Here is a 20,063-nt window from a genome sequence, read left to right on the forward strand (position 1 = left end):
TTATTTTCATTGGACAGACTCTCTGGTTTTCTCGGTAAGCAGTAGTCGATGAACAATTCACTTCCTGAACCTCTTTGCGTGCCATGTCCTTGCGACAAGCACTTTGTGTTCTCTGTTAGCTCTCAGTAACATTCCTTGATTTGCTTGTGAGTTTTGGCCGTCCGATCTCAAAGTGGAAATATGTCCTTCCCTCTGTACGCTGCATAGGCCCTCAGCTGGCATACTTGTATATGTGCGCATGCTTGATAGGACGTATGTTTTAGGCTGGATTGTGTGAGCTTCAGGCGCAAGGCATTTGATTAGTCTTTAAGCAGGTCCACTTGCACTGCCCTTTGCACCTGTTCTCCCAGTCCCTACAAAGGTGAGCAAGCAGCTGTTTCTGTAGTGTAGTGGTTATCACGTTCGCCTCACACGCGAAAGGTCCCCCCGGTTCGAGACCGGGCAGAAACACTCTCTGCTGGCATTTTACACAAAATAGTTTTTTTCCCCTTTTGTCACACACAAATGTAAAGTATGAACTTATTTGCGTTCCCATGGAAATAGCATATGCTCTCAAGAGCTTGAGAAATACACTGGGAAGGCAAGCATCCTCACATGTATTCTGTATATGGGGCCAATAAAAAAATGCACGCGCTTGCATTTTGTGTATGTAATGTTGCAGAGCACAGAGAGGATTTATTTTCCCTACTGCTGGGTATTTGGGTCTCTGGGATCACAGTTGGGTCCGCTCCGTCCTCTGAAATGGTCCATATTAGTTACATAGGTTAGTGTACCAAAGAAATAATACATTTTCATATACAGCTTCTTCATTTCTGTGTTCTGAGGGATTACCAGTTGTAAGAAATGCACTTGCCGGTACAGTGATTCCCTGGCTTTCTCTGGCCCGAGAAAGCTTTTCCTCTGAAGTGGGAACAGAAGTTGGACTGCTTCTGCTGAACTTCCTGAAAGCAGAGCTGGCGGGAGGAGGGACTTTTTGAGTGCTGGGAAAATTTGAGCTGGAAATTTGCATCGGCTGGACAGAGATTGCTTGGAGCAGCCAAAATATAATAACGGCCATGGCGCTCAAGTAAAGCAGAAAGCTTTTAGTATACACCTTTTGCACTCTTGTCAACGAAGCTGGGCTCTGTGAATGCTCACCCTACGCAAGAAAAGAGAACAGACTTTGCTGGTGACCTAAATATATCTCGCCTGATCGAGCACGATCGAGCTCTGAGTGAGCAGCTGTGCAATGGTCATCTTTACCAAAGGGGAGATGCTGCTTTTTCCAGTGTCACGCCCATGCTCTCAGGGCTGGAGGGAGGAGGGCTGCTTTTTGTTTTTACAGGCAAAAGGAAAGGCCCAGCCCTCAGAGCTTCTGCCAATGCAGATCCCAGCAGGTGCAAAATAAAGGCTCTCCCCCACCTTGCCAGCTGCAGATTGATCAGAAGTCTGCTAGTCTAGTGTGTTGGGCCACTTTCTCTCTTCTGTGTATCGTCCCCTCTTATTACATAAACAGCATAAGAGGAATAAAGGAAGGAAGGAAGGAAGGAAGGAACAGTGTATCGCAAGCACCTTCCACCCTGATGTCAATGGGCCACCAACCTTCGGGATGAGGAGGAGACCTGTGAAGACAGTCAGAGCGTGCCGACTGGGGCATTCATTTGGCTCATACACCGACAAGGCTTTCAGCGTCAGGAACAAACTTCAGGAATAGGCATTCTTGGCCTCGAATCCTAAGGGGGGTGCAAACGCTGAGGACAATTCCGTCAAATGCTCAAAGGACCGTGGCTCGTTGGTCTAGGGGTATGATTCTCGCTTTGGGTGCGAGAGGTCCCGGGTTCAAATCCCGGACGAGCCCAAGCAAGGTGGTTAACTTGAGCTCCTTTTTTTTGTTTTTTCAATGTTATTTTCATTGGACAGACTCTCTGGTTTTCTCGGTAAGCAGTAGTCGATGAACAATTCACTTCCTGAACCTCTTTGCGTGCCATGTCCTTGCGACAAGCACTTTGTGTTCTCTGTTAGCTCTCAGTAACATTCCTTGATTTGCTTGTGAGTTTTGGCCGTCCGATCTCAAAGTGGAAATATGTCCTTCCCTCTGTACGCTGCATAGGCCCTCAGCTGGCATACTTGTATATGTGCGCATGCTTGATAGGACGTATGTTTTAGGCTGGATTGTGTGAGCTTCAGGCGCAAGGCATTTGATTAGTCTTTAAGCAGGTCCACTTGCACTGCCCTTTGCACCTGTTCTCCCAGTCCCTACAAAGGTGAGCAAGCAGCTGTTTCTGTAGTGTAGTGGTTATCACGTTCGCCTCACACGCGAAAGGTCCCCGGTTCGAGACCGGGCAGAAACACTCTCTGCTGGCATTTTACACAAAATAGTTTTTTTCCCCTTTTGTCACACACAAATGTAAAGTATGAACTTATTTGCGTTCCCATGGAAATAGCATATGCTCTCAAGAGCTTGAGAAATACACTGGGAAGGCAAGCATCCTCACATGTATTCTGTATATGGGGCCAATAAAAAAATGCACGCGCTTGCATTTTGTGTATGTAATGTTGCAGAGCACAGAGAGGATTTATTTTCCCTACTGCTGGGTATTTGGGTCTCTGGGATCACAGTTGGGTCCGCTCCGTCCTCTGAAATGGTCCATATTAGTTACATAGGTTAGTGTACCAAAGAAATAATACATTTTCATATACAGCTTCTTCATTTCTGTGTTCTGAGGGATTACCAGTTGTAAGAAATGCACTTGCCGGTACAGTGATTCCCTGGCTTTCTCTGGCCCGAGAAAGCTTTTCCTCTGAAGTGGGAACAGAAGTTGGACTGCTTCTGCTGAACTTCCTGAAAGCAGAGCTGGCGGGAGGAGGGACTTTTTGAGTGCTGGGAAAATTTGAGCTGGAAATTTGCATCGGCTGGACAGAGATTGCTTGGAGCAGCCAAAATATAATAACGGCCATGGCGCTCAAGTAAAGCAGAAAGCTTTTAGTATACACCTTTTGCACTCTTGTCAACGAAGCTGGGCTCTGTGAATGCTCACCCTACGCAAGAAAAGAGAACAGACTTTGCTGGTGACCTAAATATATCTCGCCTGATCGAGCACGATCGAGCTCTGAGTGAGCAGCTGTGCAATGGTCATCTTTACCAAAGGGGAGATGCTGCTTTTTCCAGTGTCACGCCCATGCTCTCAGGGCTGGAGGGAGGAGGGCTGCTTTTTGTTTTTACAGGCAAAAGGAAAGGCCCAGCCCTCAGAGCTTCTGCCAATGCAGATCCCAGCAGGTGCAAAATAAAGGCTCTCCCCCACCTTGCCAGCTGCAGATTGATCAGAAGACTGCTAGTCTAGTGTGTTGGGCCACTTTCTCTCTTCTGTGTATCGTCCCCTCTTATTACATAAACAGCATAAGAGGAATAAAGGAAGGAAGGAAGGAAGGAAGGAACGAAGGAACAGTGTATCGCAAGCACCTTCCACCCTGATGTCAATGGGCCACCAACCTTCGGGATGAGGAGGAGACCTGTGAAGACAGTCAGAGCGTGCCGACTGGGGCATTCATTTGGCTCATACACCGACAAGGCTTTCAGCGGCAGGAACAAACTTCAGGAATAGGCATTCTTGGCCTCGAATCCTAAGGGGGGTGCAAACGCTGAGGACAATTCCGTCAAATGCTCAAAGGACTGTGGCTTGTTGGTCTAGGGGTATGATTCTCGCTTTGGGTGCGAGAGGTCCCGGGTTCAAATCCCGGACGAGCCCAATCAAGGTGGTTAACTTGAGCTCCTTTTTTTTGTTTTTTCAATGTTATTTTCATTGGACAGACTCTCTGGTTTTCTCGGTAAGCAGTAGTCGATGAACAATTCACTTCCTGAACCTCTTTGCGTGCCATGTCCTTGCGACAAGCACTTTGTGTTCTCTGTTAGCTCTCAGTAACATTCCTTGATTTGCTTGTGAGTTTTGGCCGTCCGATCTCAAAGTGGAAATATGTCCTTCCCTCTGTACGCTGCATAGGCCCTCAGCTGGCATACTTGTATATGTGCGCATGCTTGATAGGACGTATGTTTTAGGCTGGATTGTGTGAGCTTCAGGCGCAAGGCATTTGATTAGTCTTTAAGCAGGTCCACTTGCACTGCCCTTTGCACCTGTTCTCCCAGTCCCTACAAAGGTGAGCAAGCAGCTGTTTCTGTAGTGTAGTGGTTATCACGTTCGCCTCACACGCGAAAGGTCCCCGGTTCAAGACCGGGCAGAAACACTCTCTGCTGGCATTTTACACAAAATAGTTTTTTTCCCCTTTTGTCACACACAAATGTAAAGTATGAACTTATTTGCGTTCCCATGGAAATAGCATATGCTCTCAAGAGCTTGAGAAATACACTGGGAAGGCAAGCATCCTCACATGTATTCTGTATATGGGGCCAATAAAAAAATGCACGCGCTTGCATTTTGTGTATGTAATGTTGCAGAGCACAGAGAGGATTTATTTTCCCTACTGCTGGGTATTTGGGTCTCTGGGATCACAGTTGGGTCCGCTCCGTCCTCTGAAATGGTCCATATTAGTTACATAGGTTAGTGTACCAAAGAAATAATACATTTTCATATACAGCTTCTTCATTTCTGTGTTCTGAGGGATTACCAGTTGTAAGAAATGCACTTGCCGGTACAGTGATTCCCTGGCTTTCTCTGGCCCGAGAAAGCTTTTCCTCTGAAGTGGGAACAGAAGTTGGACTGCTTCTGCTGAACTTCCTGAAAGCAGAGCTGGCGGGAGGAGGGACTTTTTGAGTGCTGGGAAAATTTGAGCTGGAAATTTGCATCGGCTGGACAGAGATTGCTTGGAGCAGCCAAAATATAATAACGGCCATGGCGCTCAAGTAAAGCAGAAAGCTTTTAGTATACACCTTTTGCACTCTTGTCAACGAAGCTGGGCTCTGTGAATGCTCACCCTACGCAAGAAAAGAGAACAGACTTTGCTGGTGACCTAAATATATCTCGCCTGATCGAGCACGATCGAGCTCTGAGTGAGCAGCTGTGCAATGGTCATCTTTACCAAAGGGGAGATGCTGCTTTTTCCAGTGTCACGCCCATGCTCTCAGGGCTGGAGGGAGGAGGGCTGCTTTTTGTTTTTACAGGCAAAAGGAAAGGCCCAGCCCTCAGAGCTTCTGCCAATGCAGATCCCAGCAGGTGCAAAATAAAGGCTCTCCCCCACCTTGCCAGCTGCAGATTGATCAGAAGACTGCTAGTCTAGTGTGTTGGGCCACTTTCTCTCTTCTGTGTATCGTCCCCTCTTATTACATAAACAGCATAAGAGGAATAAAGGAAGGAAGGAAGGAAGGAAGGAACAGTGTATCGCAAGCACCTTCCACCCTGATGTCAATGGGCCACCAACCTTCGGGATGAGGAGGAGACCTGTGAAGACAGTCAGAGCGTGCCGACTGGGGCATTCATTTGGCTCATACACCGACAAGGCTTTCAGCGGCAGGAACAAACTTCAGGAATAGGCATTCTTGGCCTCGAATCCTAAGGGGGGTGCAAACGCTGAGGACAATTCCGTCAAATGCTCAAAGGACCGTGGCTCGTTGGTCTAGGGGTATGATTCTCGCTTTGGGTGCGAGAGGACCCGGGTTCAAATCCCGGACGAGCCCAATCAAGGTGGTTAACTTGAGCTCCTTTTTTTTGTTTTTTCAATGTTATTTTCATTGGACAGACTCTCTGGTTTTCTCGGTAAGCAGTAGTCGATGAACAATTCACTTCCTGAACCTCTTTGCGTGCCATGTCCTTGCGACAAGCACTTTGTGTTCTCTGTTAGCTCTCAGTAACATTCCTTGATTTGCTTGTGAGTTTTGGCCGTCCGATCTCAAAGTGGAAATATGTCCTTCCATCTGTACGCTGCATAGGCCCTCAGCTGGCATACTTGTATATGTGCGCATGCTTGATAGGACGTATGTTTTAGGCTGGATTGTGTGAGCTTCAGGCGCAAGGCATTTGATTAGTCTTTAAGCAGGTCCACTTGCACTGCCCTTTGCACCTGTTCTCCCAGTCCCTACAAAGGTGAGCAAGCAGCTGTTTCTGTAGTGTAGTGGTTATCACGTTCGCCTCACACGCGAAAGGTCCCCGGTTCGAGACCGGGCAGAAACACTCTCTGCTGGCATTTTACACAAAATAGTTTTTTTCCCCTTTTGTCACACACAAATGTAAAGTATGAACTTATTTGCGTTCCCATGGAAATAGCATATGCTCTCAAGAGCTTGAGAAATACACTGGGAAGGCAAGCATCCTCACATGTATTCTGTATATGGGGCCAATAAAAAAATGCACGCGCTTGCATTTTGTGTATGTAATGTTGCAGAGCACAGAGAGGATTTATTTTCCCTACTGCTGGGTATTTGGGTCTCTGGGATCACAGTTGGGTCCGCTCCGTCCTCTGAAATGGTCCATATTAGTTACATAGGTTAGTGTACCAAAGAAATAATACATTTTCATATACAGCTTCTTCATTTCTGTGTTCTGAGGGATTACCAGTTGTAAGAAATGCACTTGCCGGTACAGTGATTCCCTGGCTTTCTCTGGCCCGAGAAAGCTTTTCCTCTGAAGTGGGAACAGAAGTTGGACTGCTTCTGCTGAACTTCCTGAAAGCAGAGCTGGCGGGAGGAGGGACTTTTTGAGTGCTGGGAAAATTTGAGCTGGAAATTTGCATCGGCTGGACAGAGATTGCTTGGAGCAGCCAAAATATAATAACGGCCATGGCGCTCAAGTAAAGCAGAAAGCTTTTAGTATACACCTTTTGCACTCTTGTCAACGAAGCTGGGCTCTGTGAATGCTCACCCTACGCAAGAAAAGAGAACAGACTTTGCTGGTGACCTAAATATATCTCGCCTGATCGAGCACGATCGAGCTCTGAGTGAGCAGCTGTGCAATGGTCATCTTTACCAAAGGGGAGATGCTGCTTTTTCCAGTGTCACGCCCATGCTCTCAGGGCTGGAGGGAGGAGGGCTGCTTTTTGTTTTTACAGGCAAAAGGAAAGGCCCAGCCCTCAGAGCTTCTGCCAATGCAGATCCCAGCAGGTGCAAAATAAAGGCTCTCCCCCACCTTGCCAGCTGCAGATTGATCAGAAGACTGCTAGTCTAGTGTGTTGGGCCACTTTCTCTCTTCTGTGTATCGTCCCCTCTTATTACATAAACAGCATAAGAGGAATAAAGGAAGGAAGGAAGGAAGGAAGGAACAGTGTATCGCAAGCACCTTCCACCCTGATGTCAATGGGCCACCAACCTTCGGGATGAGGAGGAGACCTGTGAAGACAGTCAGAGCGTGCCGACTGGGGCATTCATTTGGCTCATACACCGACAAGGCTTTCAGCGGCAGGAACAAACTTCAGGAATAGGCATTCTTGGCCTCGAATCCTAAGGGGGGTGCAAACGCTGAGGACAATTCCGTCAAATGCTCAAAGGACCGTGGCTCGTTGGTCTAGGGGTATGATTCTCGCTTTGGGTGCGAGAGGTCCCGGGTTCAAATCCCGGACGAGCCCAATCAAGGTGGTTAACTTGAGCTCCTTTTTTTTGTTTTTTCAATGTTATTTTCATTGGACAGACTCTCTGGTTTTCTCGGTAAGCAGTAGTCGATGAACAATTCACTTCCTGAACCTCTTTGCGTGCCATGTCCTTGCGACAAGCACTTTGTGTTCTCTGTTAGCTCTCAGTAACATTCCTTGATTTGCTTGTGAGTTTTGGCCGTCCGATCTCAAAGTGGAAATATGTCCTTCCCTCTGTACGCTGCATAGGCCCTCAGCTGGCATACTTGTATATGTGCGCATGCTTGATAGGACGTATGTTTTAGGCTGGATTGTGTGAGCTTCAGGCGCAAGGCATTTGATTAGTCTTTAAGCAGGTCCACTTGCACTGCCCTTTGCACCTGTTCTCCCAGTCCCTACAAAGGTGAGCAAGCAGCTGTTTCTGTAGTGTAGTGGTTATCACGTTCGCCTCACACGCGAAAGGTCCCCCCGGTTCGAGACCGGGCAGAAACACTCTCTGCTGGCATTTTACACAAAATAGTTTTTTTCCCCTTTTGTCACACACAAATGTAAAGTATGAACTTATTTGCGTTCCCATGGAAATAGCATATGCTCTCAAGAGCTTGAGAAATACACTGGGAAGGCAAGCATCCTCACATGTATTCTGTATATGGGGCCAATAAAAAAATGCACGCGCTTGCATTTTGTGTATGTAATGTTGCAGAGCACAGAGAGGATTTATTTTCCCTACTGCTGGGTATTTGGGTCTCTGGGATCACAGTTGGGTCCGCTCCGTCCTCTGAAATGGTCCATATTAGTTACATAGGTTAGTGTACCAAAGAAATAATACATTTTCATATACAGCTTCTTCATTTCTGTGTTCTGAGGGATTACCAGTTGTAAGAAATGCACTTGCCGGTACAGTGATTCCCTGGCTTTCTCTGGCCCGAGAAAGCTTTTCCTCTGAAGTGGGAACAGAAGTTGGACTGCTTCTGCTGAACTTCCTGAAAGCAGAGCTGGCGGGAGGAGGGACTTTTTGAGTGCTGGGAAAATTTGAGCTGGAAATTTGCATCGGCTGGACAGAGATTGCTTGGAGCAGCCAAAATATAATAACGGCCATGGCGCTCAAGTAAAGCAGAAAGCTTTTAGTATACACCTTTTGCACTCTTGTCAACGAAGCTGGGCTCTGTGAATGCTCACCCTACGCAAGAAAAGAGAACAGACTTTGCTGGTGACCTAAATATATCTCGCCTGATCGAGCACGATCGAGCTCTGAGTGAGCAGCTGTGCAATGGTCATCTTTACCAAAGGGGAGATGCTGCTTTTTCCAGTGTCACGCCCATGCTCTCAGGGCTGGAGGGAGGAGGGCTGCTTTTTGTTTTTACAGGCAAAAGGAAAGGCCCAGCCCTCAGAGCTTCTGCCAATGCAGATCCCAGCAGGTGCAAAATAAAGGCTCTCCCCCACCTTGCCAGCTGCAGATTGATCAGAAGACTGCTAGTCTAGTGTGTTGGGCCACTTTCTCTCTTCTGTGTATCGTCCCCTCTTATTACATAAACAGCATAAGAGGAATAAAGGAAGGAAGGAAGGAAGGAAGGAACAGTGTATCGCAAGCACCTTCCACCCTGATGTCAATGGGCCACCAACCTTCGGGATGAGGAGGAGACCTGTGAAGACAGTCAGAGCGTGCCGACTGGGGCATTCATTTGGCTCATACACCGACAAGGCTTTCAGCGGCAGGAACAAACTTCAGGAATAGGCATTCTTGGCCTCGAATCCTAAGGGGGGTGCAAACGCTGAGGACAATTCCGTCAAATGCTCAAAGGACCGTGGCTCGTTGGTCTAGGGGTATGATTCTCGCTTTGGGTGCGAGAGGTCCCGGGTTCAAATCCTGGACGAGCCCAATCAAGGTGGTTAACTTGAGCTCCTTTTTTTTGTTTTTTCAATGTTATTTTCATTGGACAGACTCTCTGGTTTTCTCGGTAAGCAGTAGTCGATGAACAATTCACTTCCTGAACCTCTTTGCGTGCCATGTCCTTGCGACAAGCACTTTGTGTTCTCTGTTAGCTCTCAGTAACATTCCTTGATTTGCTTGTGAGTTTTGGCCGTCCGATCTCAAAGTGGAAATATGTCCTTCCCTCTGTACGCTGCATAGGCCCTCAGCTGGCATACTTGTATATGTGCGCATGCTTGATAGGACGTATGTTTTAGGCTGGATTGTGTGAGCTTCAGGCGCAAGGCATTTGATTAGTCTTTAAGCAGGTCCACTTGCACTGCCCTTTGCACCTGTTCTCCCAGTCCCTACAAAGGTGAGCAAGCAGCTGTTTCTGTAGTGTAGTGGTTATCACGTTCGCCTCACACGCGAAAGGTCCCCCCGGTTCGAGACCGGGCAGAAACACTCTCTGCTGGCATTTTACACAAAATAGTTTTTTTCCCCTTTTGTCACACACAAATGTAAAGTATGAACTTATTTGCGTTCCCATGGAAATAGCATATGCTCTCAAGAGCTTGAGAAATACACTGGGAAGGCAAGCATCCTCACATGTATTCTGTATATGGGGCCAATAAAAAAATGCACGCGCTTGCATTTTGTGTATGTAATGTTGCAGAGCACAGAGAGGATTTATTTTCCCTACTGCTGGGTATTTGGGTCTCTGGGATCACAGTTGGGTCCGCTCCGTCCTCTGAAATGGTCCATATTAGTTACATAGGTTAGTGTACCAAAGAAATAATACATTTTCATATACAGCTTCTTCATTTCTGTGTTCTGAGGGATTACCAGTTGTAAGAAATGCACTTGCCGGTACAGTGATTCCCTGGCTTTCTCTGGCCCGAGAAAGCTTTTCCTCTGAAGTGGGAACAGAAGTTGGACTGCTTCTGCTGAACTTCCTGAAAGCAGAGCTGGCGGGAGGAGGGACTTTTTGAGTGCTGGGAAAATTTGAGCTGGAAATTTGCATCGGCTGGACAGAGATTGCTTGGAGCAGCCAAAATATAATAACGGCCATGGCGCTCAAGTAAAGCAGAAAGCTTTTAGTATACACCTTTTGCACTCTTGTCAACGAAGCTGGGCTCTGTGAATGCTCACCCTACGCAAGAAAAGAGAACAGACTTTGCTGGTGACCTAAATATATCTCGCCTGATCGAGCACGATCGAGCTCTGAGTGAGCAGCTGTGCAATGGTCATCTTTACCAAAGGGGAGATGCTGCTTTTTCCAGTGTCACGCCCATGCTCTCAGGGCTGGAGGGAGGAGGGCTGCTTTTTGTTTTTACAGGCAAAAGGAAAGGCCCAGCCCTCAGAGCTTCTGCCAATGCAGATCCCAGCAGGTGCAAAATAAAGGCTCTCCCCCACCTTGCCAGCTGCAGATTGATCAGAAGACTGCTAGTCTAGTGTGTTGGGCCACTTTCTCTCTTCTGTGTATCGTCCCCTCTTATTACATAAACAGCATAAGAGGAATAAAGGAAGGAAGGAAGGAAGGAAGGAACAGTGTATCGCAAGCACCTTCCACCCTGATGTCAATGGGCCACCAACCTTCGGGATGAGGAGGAGACCTGTGAAGACAGTCAGAGCGTGCCGACTGGGGCATTCATTTGGCTCATACACCGACAAGGCTTTCAGCGGCAGGAACAAACTTCAGGAATAGGCATTCTTGGCCTCGAATCCTAAGGGGGGTGCAAACGCTGAGGACAATTCCGTCAAATGCTCAAAGGACCGTGGCTCGTTGGTCTAGGGGTATGATTCTCGCTTTGGGTGCGAGAGGTCCCGGGTTCAAATCCCGGACGAGCCCAAGCAAGGTGGTTAACTTGAGCTCCTTTTTTTTGTTTTTTCAATGTTATTTTCATTGGACAGACTCTCTGGTTTTCTCGGTAAGCAGTAGTCGATGAACAATTCACTTCCTGAACCTCTTTGCGTGCCATGTCCTTGCGACAAGCACTTTGTGTTCTCTGTTAGCTCTCAGTAACATTCCTTGATTTGCTTGTGAGTTTTGGCCGTCCGATCTCAAAGTGGAAATATGTCCTTCCCTCTGTACGCTGCATAGGCCCTCAGCTGGCATACTTGTATATGTGCGCATGCTTGATAGGACGTATGTTTTAGGCTGGATTGTGTGAGCTTCAGGCGCAAGGCATTTGATTAGTCTTTAAGCAGGTCCACTTGCACTGCCCTTTGCACCTGTTCTCCCAGTCCCTACAAAGGTGAGCAAGCAGCTGTTTCTGTAGTGTAGTGGTTATCACGTTCGCCTCACACGCGAAAGGTCCCCGGTTCGAGACCGGGCAGAAACACTCTCTGCTGGCATTTTACACAAAATAGTTTTTTTCCCCTTTTGTCACACACAAATGTAAAGTATGAACTTATTTGCGTTCCCATGGAAATAGCATATGCTCTCAAGAGCTTGAGAAATACACTGGGAAGGCAAGCATCCTCACATGTATTCTGTATATGGGGCCAATAAAAAAATGCACGCGCTTGCATTTTGTGTATGTAATGTTGCAGAGCACAGAGAGGATTTATTTTCCCTACTGCTGGGTATTTGGGTCTCTGGGATCACAGTTGGGTCCGCTCCGTCCTCTGAAATGGTCCATATTAGTTACATAGGTTAGTGTACCAAAGAAATAATACATTTTCATATACAGCTTCTTCATTTCTGTGTTCTGAGGGATTACCAGTTGTAAGAAATGCACTTGCCGGTACAGTGATTCCCTGGCTTTCTCTGGCCCGAGAAAGCTTTTCCTCTGAAGTGGGAACAGAAGTTGGACTGCTTCTGCTGAACTTCCTGAAAGCAGAGCTGGCGGGAGGAGGGACTTTTTGAGTGCTGGGAAAATTTGAGCTGGAAATTTGCATCGGCTGGACAGAGATTGCTTGGAGCAGCCAAAATATAATAACGGCCATGGCGCTCAAGTAAAGCAGAAAGCTTTTAGTATACACCTTTTGCACTCTTGTCAACGAAGCTGGGCTCTGTGAATGCTCACCCTACGCAAGAAAAGAGAACAGACTTTGCTGGTGACCTAAATATATCTCGCCTGATCGAGCACGATCGAGCTCTGAGTGAGCAGCTGTGCAATGGTCATCTTTACCAAAGGGGAGATGCTGCTTTTTCCAGTGTCACGCCCATGCTCTCAGGGCTGGAGGGAGGAGGGCTGCTTTTTGTTTTTACAGGCAAAAGGAAAGGCCCAGCCCTCAGAGCTTCTGCCAATGCAGATCCCAGCAGGTGCAAAATAAAGGCTCTCCCCCACCTTGCCAGCTGCAGATTGATCAGAAGACTGCTAGTCTAGTGTGTTGGGCCACTTTCTCTCTTCTGTGTATCGTCCCCTCTTATTACATAAACAGCATAAGAGGAATAAAGGAAGGAAGGAAGGAAGGAAGGAACGAAGGAACAGTGTATCGCAAGCACCTTCCACCCTGATGTCAATGGGCCACCAACCTTCGGGATGAGGAGGAGACCTGTGAAGACAGTCAGAGCGTGCCGACTGGGGCATTCATTTGGCTCATACACCGACAAGGCTTTCAGCGGCAGGAACAAACTTCAGGAATAGGCATTCTTGGCCTCGAATCCTAAGGGGGGTGCAAACGCTGAGGACAATTCCGTCAAATGCTCAAAGGACTGTGGCTTGTTGGTCTAGGGGTATGATTCTCGCTTTGGGTGCGAGAGGTCCCGGGTTCAAATCCCGGACGAGCCCAATCAAGGTGGTTAACTTGAGCTCCTTTTTTTTGTTTTTTCAATGTTATTTTCATTGGACAGACTCTCTGGTTTTCTCGGTAAGCAGTAGTCGATGAACAATTCACTTCCTGAACCTCTTTGCGTGCCATGTCCTTGCGACAAGCACTTTGTGTTCTCTGTTAGCTCTCAGTAACATTCCTTGATTTGCTTGTGAGTTTTGGCCGTCCGATCTCAAAGTGGAAATATGTCCTTCCCTCTGTACGCTGCATAGGCCCTCAGCTGGCATACTTGTATATGTGCGCATGCTTGATAGGACGTATGTTTTAGGCTGGATTGTGTGAGCTTCAGGCGCAAGGCATTTGATTAGTCTTTAAGCAGGTCCACTTGCACTGCCCTTTGCACCTGTTCTCCCAGTCCCTACAAAGGTGAGCAAGCAGCTGTTTCTGTAGTGTAGTGGTTATCACGTTCGCCTCACACGCGAAAGGTCCCCGGTTCAAGACCGGGCAGAAACACTCTCTGCTGGCATTTTACACAAAATAGTTTTTTTCCCCTTTTGTCACACACAAATGTAAAGTATGAACTTATTTGCGTTCCCATGGAAATAGCATATGCTCTCAAGAGCTTGAGAAATACACTGGGAAGGCAAGCATCCTCACATGTATTCTGTATATGGGGCCAATAAAAAAATGCACGCGCTTGCATTTTGTGTATGTAATGTTGCAGAGCACAGAGAGGATTTATTTTCCCTACTGCTGGGTATTTGGGTCTCTGGGATCACAGTTGGGTCCGCTCCGTCCTCTGAAATGGTCCATATTAGTTACATAGGTTAGTGTACCAAAGAAATAATACATTTTCATATACAGCTTCTTCATTTCTGTGTTCTGAGGGATTACCAGTTGTAAGAAATGCACTTGCCGGTACAGTGATTCCCTGGCTTTCTCTGGCCCGAGAAAGCTTTTCCTCTGAAGTGGGAACAGAAGTTGGACTGCTTCTGCTGAACTTCCTGAAAGCAGAGCTGGCGGGAGGAGGGACTTTTTGAGTGCTGGGAAAATTTGAGCTGGAAATTTGCATCGGCTGGACAGAGATTGCTTGGAGCAGCCAAAATATAATAACGGCCATGGCGCTCAAGTAAAGCAGAAAGCTTTTAGTATACACCTTTTGCACTCTTGTCAACGAAGCAGGGCTCTGTGAATGCTCACCCTACGCAAGAAAAGAGAACAGACTTTGCTGGTGACCTAAATATATCTCGCCTGATCGAGCCTGATCGAGCACGATCGAGCTCTGAGTGAGCAGCTGTGCAATGGTCATCTTTACCAAAGGGGAGATGCTGCTTTTTCCAGTGTCACGCCCATGCTCTCAGGGCTGGAGGGAGGAGGGCTGCTTTTTGTTTTTACAGGCAAAAGGAAAGGCCCAGCCCTCAGAGCTTCTGCCAATGCAGATCCCAGCAGGTGCAAAATAAAGGCTCTCCCCCACCTTGCCAGCTGCAGATTGATCAGAAGACTGCTAGTCTAGTGTGTTGGGCCACTTTCTCTCTTCTGTGTATCGTCCCCTCTTATTACATAAACAGCATAAGAGGAATAAAGGAAGGAAGGAAGGAAGGAAGGAAGGAACAGTGTATCGCAAGCACCTTCCACCCTGATGTCAATGGGCCACCAACCTTCGGGATGAGGAGGAGACCTGTGAAGACAGTCAGAGCGTGCCGACTGGGGCATTCATTTGGCTCATACACCGACAAGGCTTTCAGCGGCAGGAACAAACTTCAGGAATAGGCATTCTTGGCCTCGAATCCTAAGGGGGGTGCAAACGCTGAGGACAATTCCGTCAAATGCTCAAAGGACCGTGGCTCGTTGGTCTAGGGGTATGATTCTCGCTTTGGGTGCGAGAGGTCCCGGGTTCAAATCCCCGACGAGCCCAATCAAGGTGGTTAACTTGAGCTCCTTTTTTTTGTTTTTTCAATGTTATTTTCATTGGACAGACTCTCTGGTTTTCTCGGTAAGCAGTAGTCGATGAACAATTCACTTCCTGAACCTCTTTGCGTGCCATGTCCTTGCGACAAGCACTTTGTGTTCTCTGTTAGCTCTCAGTAACATTCCTTGATTTGCTTGTGAGTTTTGGCCGTCCGATCTCAAAGTGGAAATATGTCCTTCCATCTGTACGCTGCATTGGCCCTCAGCTGGCATACTTGTATATGTGCGCATGCTTGATAGGACGTATGTTTTAGGCTGGATTGTGTGAGCTTCAGGCGCAAGGCATTTGATTAGTCTTTAAGCAGGTCCACTTGCACTGCCCTTTGCACCTGTTCTCCCAGTCCCTACAAAGGTGAGCAAGCAGCTGTTTCTGTAGTGTAGTGGTTATCACCTTTGCCTCACACGCGAAAGGAGACCGGGCAGAAACACTCTCTGCTGGCATTTTACACAAAATAGTTTTTTTCCCCTTTTGTCACACACAAATGTAAAGTATGAACTTATTTGCGTTCCCATGGAAATAGCATATGCTCTCAAGAGCTTGAGAAATACACTGGGAAGGCAAGCATCCTCACATGTATTCTGTATATGGGGCCAATAAAAAAATGCACGCGCTTGCATTTTGTGTATGTAATGTTGCAGAGCACAGAGAGGATTTATTTTCCCTACTGCTGGGTATTTGGGTCTCTGGGATCACAGTTGGGTCCGCTCCGTCCTCTGAAATGGTCCATATTAGTTACATAGGTTAGTGTACCAAAGAAATAATACATTTTCATATACAGCTTCTTCATTTCTGTGTTCTGAGGGATTACCAGTTGTAAGAAATGCACTTGCCGGTACAGTGATTCCCTGGCTTTCTCTGGCCCGAGAAAGCTTTTCCTCTGAAGTGGGAACAGAAGTTGGACTGCTTCTGCTGAACTTCCTGAAAGCAGAGCTGGCGGGAGGAGGGACTTTTTGAGTGCTGGGAAAATTTGAGCTGGAAATTTGCATCGGCTGGACAGAGGTTGCTTGGAGCAGCCAAAATATAATAACGGCCATGGCGCTCAAGTAAAGCAGAAAGCTTTTAGTATACACCTTTTGCACTCTTGTCAACGAAGCTGGGCTCTGTGAATGCTCACCCTACGCAAGAAAAGAGAACAGACTTTGCTGGTGACCTAAATATATCTCGCCTGATCGAGCACGATCGAGCTCTGAGTGAGCAGCTGTGCAATGGTCATCTTTACCAAAGGGGAGATGCTGCTTTTTCCAGTGTCACGCCCATGCTCTCAGGGCTGGAGGGAGGAGGGCTGCTTTTTGTTTTTACAGGCAAAAGGAAAGGCCCAGCCCTCAGAGCTTCTGCCAATGCAGATCCCAGCAGGTGCAAAATAAAGGCTCTCCCCCACCTTGCCAGCTGCAGATTGATCAGAAGACTGCTAGTCTAGTGTGTTGGGCCACTTTCTCTCTTCTGTGTATCGTCCCCTCTTATTACATAAACAGCATAAGAGGAATAAAGGAAGGAAGGAAGGAAGGAAGGAAGGAACAGTGTATCGCAAGCACCTTCCACCCTGATGTCAATGGGCCACCAACCTTCGGGATGAGGAGGAGACCTGTGAAGACAGTCAGAGCGTGCCGACTGGGGCATTCATTTGGCTCATACACCGACAAGGCTTTCAGCGGCAGGAACAAACTTCAGGAATAGGCATTCTTGGCCTCGAATCCTAAGGGGGGTGCAAACGCTGAGGACAATTCCGTCAAATGCTCAAAGGACCGTGGCTCGTTGGTCTAGGGGTATGATTCTCGCTTTGGGTGCGAGAGGTCCCGGGTTCAAATCCCCGACGAGCCCAATCAAGGTGGTTAACTTGAGCTCCTTTTTTTTGTTTTTTCAATGTTATTTTCATTGGACAGACTCTCTGGTTTTCTCGGTAAGCAGTAGTCGATGAACAATTCACTTCCTGAACCTCTTTGCGTGCCATGTCCTTGCGACAAGCACTTTGTGTTCTCTGTTAGCTCTCAGTAACATTCCTTGATTTGCTTGTGAGTTTTGGCCGTCCGATCTCAAAGTGGAAATATGTCCTTCCATCTGTACGCTGCATAGGCCCTCAGCTGGCATACTTGTATATGTGCGCATGCTTGATAGGACGTATGTTTTAGGCTGGATTGTGTGAGCTTCAGGCGCAAGGCATTTGATTAGTCTTTAAGCAGGTCCACTTGCACTGCCCTTTGCACCTGTTCTCCCAGTCCCTACAAAGGTGAGCAAGCAGCTGTTTCTGTAGTGTAGTGGTTATCACCTTTGCCTCACACGCGAAAGGAGACCGGGCAGAAACACTCTCTGCTGGCATTTTACACAAAATAGTTTTTTTCCCCTTTTGTCACACACAAATGTAAAGTATGAACTTATTTGCGTTCCCATGGAAATAGCATATGCTCTCAAGAGCTTGAGAAATACACTGGGAAGGCAAGCATCCTCACATGTATTCTGTATATGGGGCCAATAAAAAAATGCACGCGCTTGCATTTTGTGTATGTAATGTTGCAGAGCACAGAGAGGATTTATTTTCCCTACTGCTGGGTATTTGGGTCTCTGGGATCACAGTTGGGTCCGCTCCGTCCTCTGAAATGGTCCATATTAGTTACATAGGTTAGTGTACCAAAGAAATAATACATTTTCATATACAGCTTCTTCATTTCTGTGTTCTGAGGGATTACCAGTTGTAAGAAATGCACTTGCCGGTACAGTGATTCCCTGGCTTTCTCTGGCCCGAGAAAGCTTTTCCTCTGAAGTGGGAACAGAAGTTGGACTGCTTCTGCTGAACTTCCTGAAAGCAGAGCTGGCGGGAGGAGGGACTTTTTGAGTGCTGGGAAAATTTGAGCTGGAAATTTGCATCGGCTGGACAGAGATTGCTTGGAGCAGCCAAAATATAATAACGGCCATGGCGCTCAAGTAAAGCAGAAAGCTTTTAGTATACACCTTTTGCACTCTTGTCAACGAAGCTGGGCTCTGTGAATGCTCACCCTACGCAAGAAAAGAGAACAGACTTTGCTGGTGACCTAAATATATCTCACCTGATCGAGCACGATCGAGCTCTGAGTGAGCAGCTGTGCAATGGTCATCTTTACCAAAGGGGAGATGCTGCTTTTTCCAGTGTCACGCCCATGCTCTCAGGGCTGGAGGGAGGAGGGCTGCTTTTTGTTTTTACAGGCAAAAGGAAAGGCCCAGCCCTCAGAGCTTCTGCCAATGCAGATCCCAGCAGGTGCAAAATAAAGGCTCTCCCCCACCTTGCCAGCTGCAGATTGATCAGAAGACTGCTAGTCTAGTGTGTTGGGCCACTTTCTCTCTTCTGTGTATCGTCCCCTCTTATTACATAAACAGCATAAGAGGAATAAAGGAAGGAAGGAAGGAAGGAAGGAAGGAAGGAACAGTGTATCGCAAGCACCTTCCACCCTGATGTCAATGGGCCACCAACCTTCGGGATGAGGAGGAGACCTGTGAAGACAGTCAGAGCGTGCCGACTGGGGCATTCATTTGGCTCATACACCGACAAGGCTTTCAGCGGCAGGAACAAACTTCAGGAATAGGCATTCTTGGCCTCGAATCCTAAGGGGGGTGCAAACGCTGAGGACAATTCCGTCAAATGCTCAAAGGACCGTGGCTCGTTGGTCTAGGGGTATGATTCTCGCTTTGGGTGCGAGAGGTCCCGGGTTCAAATCCCCGACGAGCCCAATCAAGGTGGTTAACTTGAGCTCCTTTTTTTTGTTTTTTCAATGTTATTTTCATTGGACAGACTCTCTGGTTTTCTCGGTAAGCAGTAGTCGATGAACAATTCACTTCCTGAACCTCTTTGCGTGCCATGTCCTTGCGACAAGCACTTTGTGTTCTCTGTTAGCTCTCAGTAACATTCCTTGATTTGCTTGTGAGTTTTGGCCGTCCGATCTCAAAGTGGAAATATGTCCTTCCCTCTGTACGCTGCATAGGCCCTCAGCTGGCATACTTGTATATGTGCGCATGCTTGATAGGACGTATGTTTTAGGCTGGATTGTGTGAGCTTCAGGCGCAAGGCATTTGATTAGTCTTTAAGCAGGTCCACTTGCACTGCCCTTTGCACCTGTTCTCCCAGTCCCTACAAAGGTGAGCAAGCAGCTGTTTCTGTAGTGTAGTGGTTATCACGTTCGCCTCACACGCGAAAGGTCCCCGGTTCGAGACCGGGCAGAAACACTCTCTGCTGGCATTTTACACAAAATAGTTTTTTTCCCCTTTTGTCACACACAAATGTAAAGTATGAACTTATTTGCGTTCCCATGGAAATAGCATATGCTCTCAAGAGCTTGAGAAATACACTGGGAAGGCAAGCATCCTCACATGTATTCTGTATATGGGGCCAATAAAAAAATGCACGCGCTTGCATTTTGTGTATGTAATGTTGCAGAGCACAGAGAGGATTTATTTTCCCTACTGCTGGGTATTTGGGTCTCTGGGATCACAGTTGGGTCCGCTCCGTCCTCTGAAATGGTCCATATTAGTTACATAGGTTAGTGTACCAAAGAAATAATACATTTTCATATACAGCTTCTTCATTTCTGTGTTCTGAGGGATTACCAGTTGTAAGAAATGCACTTGCCGGTACAGTGATTCCCTGGCTTTCTCTGGCCCGAGAAAGCTTTTCCTCTGAAGTGGGAACAGAAGTTGGACTGCTTCTGCTGAACTTCCTGAAAGCAGAGCTGGCGGGAGGAGGGACTTTTTGAGTGCTGGGAAAATTTGAGCTGGAAATTTGCATCGGCTGGACAGAGATTGCTTGGAGCAGCCAAAATATAATAACGGCCATGGCGCTCAAGTAAAGCAGAAAGCTTTTAGTATACACCTTTTGCACTCTTGTCAACGAAGCTGGGCTCTGTGAATGCTCACCCTACGCAAGAAAAGAGAACAGACTTTGCTGGTGACCTAAATATATCTCGCCTGATCGAGCACGATCGAGCTCTGAGTGAGCAGCTGTGCAATGGTCATCTT

General features: G+C 47.3%; 16 non-coding genes across 16 annotated transcripts; all 16 read left to right on the top strand.

Annotated features, from left to right (window-relative positions):
- Positions 1–375: 375 nt before the first annotated feature.
- TRNAV-CAC (transfer RNA valine (anticodon CAC)) lies at positions 376–450 on the top strand. Its single transcript has one exon. It is a non-coding gene; the product is annotated as a tRNA-Val (tRNA).
- A 1,315-nt stretch (positions 451–1,765) lies between these two features.
- Positions 1,766–1,837, top strand: TRNAP-UGG (transfer RNA proline (anticodon UGG)). The gene has a single exon. It is a non-coding gene; the product is annotated as a tRNA-Pro (tRNA).
- Positions 1,838–2,257: 420 nt separating this feature from the next.
- On the top strand, positions 2,258–2,330 carry TRNAV-CAC (transfer RNA valine (anticodon CAC)). Its single transcript has one exon. It is a non-coding gene; the product is annotated as a tRNA-Val (tRNA).
- A 1,323-nt stretch (positions 2,331–3,653) lies between these two features.
- Positions 3,654–3,725, top strand: TRNAP-UGG (transfer RNA proline (anticodon UGG)). The gene has a single exon. It is a non-coding gene; the product is annotated as a tRNA-Pro (tRNA).
- Positions 3,726–4,145: 420 nt separating this feature from the next.
- Positions 4,146–4,218, top strand: TRNAV-CAC (transfer RNA valine (anticodon CAC)). The gene has a single exon. It is a non-coding gene; the product is annotated as a tRNA-Val (tRNA).
- A 1,315-nt stretch (positions 4,219–5,533) lies between these two features.
- On the top strand, positions 5,534–5,605 carry TRNAP-UGG (transfer RNA proline (anticodon UGG)). Its single transcript has one exon. It is a non-coding gene; the product is annotated as a tRNA-Pro (tRNA).
- A 420-nt stretch (positions 5,606–6,025) lies between these two features.
- On the top strand, positions 6,026–6,098 carry TRNAV-CAC (transfer RNA valine (anticodon CAC)). The gene has a single exon. It is a non-coding gene; the product is annotated as a tRNA-Val (tRNA).
- Positions 6,099–7,413: 1,315 nt separating this feature from the next.
- TRNAP-UGG (transfer RNA proline (anticodon UGG)) lies at positions 7,414–7,485 on the top strand. Its single transcript has one exon. It is a non-coding gene; the product is annotated as a tRNA-Pro (tRNA).
- A 420-nt stretch (positions 7,486–7,905) lies between these two features.
- TRNAV-CAC (transfer RNA valine (anticodon CAC)) lies at positions 7,906–7,980 on the top strand. Its single transcript has one exon. It is a non-coding gene; the product is annotated as a tRNA-Val (tRNA).
- Positions 7,981–9,295: 1,315 nt separating this feature from the next.
- Positions 9,296–9,367, top strand: TRNAP-UGG (transfer RNA proline (anticodon UGG)). The gene has a single exon. It is a non-coding gene; the product is annotated as a tRNA-Pro (tRNA).
- A 420-nt stretch (positions 9,368–9,787) lies between these two features.
- Positions 9,788–9,862, top strand: TRNAV-CAC (transfer RNA valine (anticodon CAC)). Its single transcript has one exon. It is a non-coding gene; the product is annotated as a tRNA-Val (tRNA).
- Positions 9,863–11,177: 1,315 nt separating this feature from the next.
- Positions 11,178–11,249, top strand: TRNAP-UGG (transfer RNA proline (anticodon UGG)). Its single transcript has one exon. It is a non-coding gene; the product is annotated as a tRNA-Pro (tRNA).
- A 420-nt stretch (positions 11,250–11,669) lies between these two features.
- Positions 11,670–11,742, top strand: TRNAV-CAC (transfer RNA valine (anticodon CAC)). Its single transcript has one exon. It is a non-coding gene; the product is annotated as a tRNA-Val (tRNA).
- Positions 11,743–13,065: 1,323 nt separating this feature from the next.
- On the top strand, positions 13,066–13,137 carry TRNAP-UGG (transfer RNA proline (anticodon UGG)). The gene has a single exon. It is a non-coding gene; the product is annotated as a tRNA-Pro (tRNA).
- A 420-nt stretch (positions 13,138–13,557) lies between these two features.
- Positions 13,558–13,630, top strand: TRNAV-CAC (transfer RNA valine (anticodon CAC)). The gene has a single exon. It is a non-coding gene; the product is annotated as a tRNA-Val (tRNA).
- A 5,571-nt stretch (positions 13,631–19,201) lies between these two features.
- On the top strand, positions 19,202–19,274 carry TRNAV-CAC (transfer RNA valine (anticodon CAC)). The gene has a single exon. It is a non-coding gene; the product is annotated as a tRNA-Val (tRNA).
- Positions 19,275–20,063: the final 789 nt, after the last annotated feature.

This window comes from Ambystoma mexicanum, chromosome 2q, assembly GCF_040938575.1.
Source record: "Ambystoma mexicanum isolate Mex_15411 chromosome 2q, UKY_AmexF1_1, whole genome shotgun sequence".
Lineage (NCBI taxonomy): Eukaryota > Metazoa > Chordata > Amphibia > Caudata > Ambystomatidae > Ambystoma > Ambystoma mexicanum.